The following is a 3,070-nucleotide window of genomic DNA, read 5'->3' on the forward strand; positions in this document are numbered from 1 at the left end:
AATCTACGTGATGAGACACTGCTAGGATATAGGAGAAATATAAGCCACTAGGAGAGTTCTGCTGTTAACAAAAAGGATGCTTTGCATATCACTGTCAGAGGTTAAAAATAATATAGGAAGCTTGGTGGTGTATTATAGCAAATGAGAGGTGGCATGGGGGTGGTACAAAGAATTTTGAGCTGGACACCAGCTTTGGTACTTGGAAGACAGAATAGGAAATAGAAAAGTACTCTTAGGGAAAATGAGAAAAGATAGGCCAGCAAAAATGTTACTGGAATTCAGCATCATAGCATTTAGTCTTGCTTCATGACATTTGATTGTTCCTAATTGGAATTTTTCCATGTTGCCCTACTGGAGAGGTAACAATTTGCTCAGAAATATGGGAAGGGGATGTTTGCCCAGCAGGACTGGAAGCGCTCACCAGGACAATTCCATTGGAATTTACATGAATTCTGTGATGAGATAAAGGGATATGAATTTGGAGAACATGTAGATTTTAAAACCTCACATAAAACTTCAATCAAATTGCTGAATTAAAAAAAGGAAGGAGCAAACATAATCCTTTCATGTAATAATAGTGAATAACATAAAACAGTGAGGCCAGCATGGGTTGTTAGCTACTTTTTTCCCCCAAATGGTTGCATTATATTTTCATTAAAGTATTCCAGCTTATAGACTCCATAGGTTCATCTACCTTTCTGTGAATAACTCCTGTTCCATTTAAAGGGTAAATTTTATATCGGTGATTATTGCAAAATTGGTTTAAAGTGTATGAACCAAACAAAATTACTTTGGCGCTTATATATGAGGGCTTCCCTCGTGGCTCAGACAGTAAAGAATCTGCCTGCAAGACAGGAGACCTGAGTACAATCCCTGGGCTGGGGAGATCCCCTGGAGAAGAAGATGGCAACCTACTCCAGTATTCTTGCCTGGGAAATCCCATGGACAGAGGAGCCAGGTGGACCACTGACCACGGGGTTGCAGAGTTGGACATGACTTAGTAACTAAACAAAACCAACAACTTAACATATGAAGGCGCAAAGGAGGCAAATTAAAGAGTTCTAGCTTCTGAGAATTCTCCTCTGCCCACTTCCCTAGCAGAGAAGCTAGGTTCTGCCCTACTACAACATAAGGTCCTTTAGGACAGGGAATTTTCTCTGTCTTTTATTCACTGACATCCCTTGTACCAAGTGCTGATCCGTCACACAGCAGATAATTAATAAACGTTGCTAAACAACTGGATGTGATGCCTAGGCTGGAGGCAGGATGCAGATTACTCTGGTCTGTTGATTCCTAGGATTTTTGTCAACCTCGGTAGTTCACAAAGCAAGCATTTGAGGTGGATGGGCAATGTGAAATGGAAAAGAATAACCTTGAAAGGCAAAAAACTTCTTATTGCACAAGCTATTCTAGGTCCATTTCCTGCCCTAACTCTAAATAGCTGGAGAGAGTTATCTGTTCTCTTTGGGGTGAGGACTATTTCTTTTCTGTTAGCAGCCTAGCACGAATTATTGCAGGGACTCTTAAAAATGAAATAAGAAATCTATGAATGAATTAAGGTGCTTTTGGTAATCTCATTATCACATACCTTCTTTTACACATTCCTTAGAGTTGTGACCATTAAGATTCCCCCAAAAGATTCCAGAGTCACTTGGGGTGTGCAGAGTAGGTCATGTGGGTATTTTGTTTTAGCGCAAAGGCTAGACAACCTGGCTGACATGACAAACTTTTGGCTAAGCTACATAGAGCATGAAGAGGACCTGCCAGGAGGAATCTGGGTAAGAAAACAAAGCAAAATAACATGCTTTTCTTTCTGCTGACTTAGCACCAGCCTAGGAGAGCCTTGGAGAGGGAGAATTTGAATAGGTCTTTGGCAGGACATGGGCAACACAGCTCTGTTAGTGATTCAGGGGGCCTGAGAAAAGCACCCCTGCACCTCAGCTTCCCCATCTGTAAGCTGAAGAGGCTGGACTAGATGAGTCTTGACAGCCTTTTCAGTACTGACACTGCAGGGGATATCTATACATTTTGCCTACTTGGTATACAGCCCTCCCTCTTTTTGGTAAAATTCTCCTTTCCTTTTGTCAGCTTATGTGGTCAGATGGGCTGATTGTACTGCTGAATTCAAGGTGGGGGCATGTGACCCAGGCCTGGATAATAGGGGAAGCAGATCCCCCAGGTGATGATAGTCACCTGGATCTGACCTGGCCAGAGTATTTCATTTCCTGTAGCCACTATGTCATGCATATGGGCATAGGCCCTAGATGGTCCAGTGTGTCTCCATTCTGAGACTTTAAACTGTTAAGGAAGAGAACGTCTATTTTTGTTAGGATTGCTGAAGAGGACAGGCTATGCTTCAAGAGCTGTTGGTACCTATCCTGCCACTATCAGGGGAGAGCTTGCTTGATAATGGAGCTAACACTGAAGAAAACAGAGGCAAGGAACAGAGGAGCAAGACTGGATCCTGATCCTGATAACAACTGGAACCCCTGGATACAGCTATAGCTGAAATCAGTTACCTGTCTATTTCTTAATTACAAGAGCCAATAAATTCTATCCCTCACTCATTCATTCAGTTTAAGGTAGTTTGAGTTGTGTTCTCTATCGATTGTGACCAAAGGAGTACTGAGCAATAGAGAAAGTTCTGTGTTGCTTGAAATCTCAATAATAAGAAGCCATAAGCAAAAGACTACATGATATATGATTCCATGTATACAAAAGTTCAGAAAAGGCAAATCCACAAAAACAGAAAGTAGATTAGTAGATTGCCAGAAGCTGAGACAAATGGGAAGTGAGTGCTAATGGGTACTGGGTTTCTTTTTGAAGTGATGAAAATGTTCTGAAATTAGTGGTGATGGTTGCATGACCCTGTGAATATACTGATAATACTGAATTATATCCACCACTTCAAAATGTGGACTTTATGGTATGTAAATTGTATCTCAATTAATAAAATAGAAAAAAATTAACTACAGCCATTGGCAAGCCTTCAGGGAGTGAACATGAGCCCTTGATCCCCTCACTTCCCTTGCTGTGAAGGATAGAAGTTACCAAAACAAGAACTGCAGAA

The sequence above is a fragment of the Muntiacus reevesi genome, chromosome 2 (genome assembly GCF_963930625.1).
Source record: "Muntiacus reevesi chromosome 2, mMunRee1.1, whole genome shotgun sequence".
Classification (NCBI taxonomy): domain Eukaryota; kingdom Metazoa; phylum Chordata; class Mammalia; order Artiodactyla; family Cervidae; genus Muntiacus; species Muntiacus reevesi.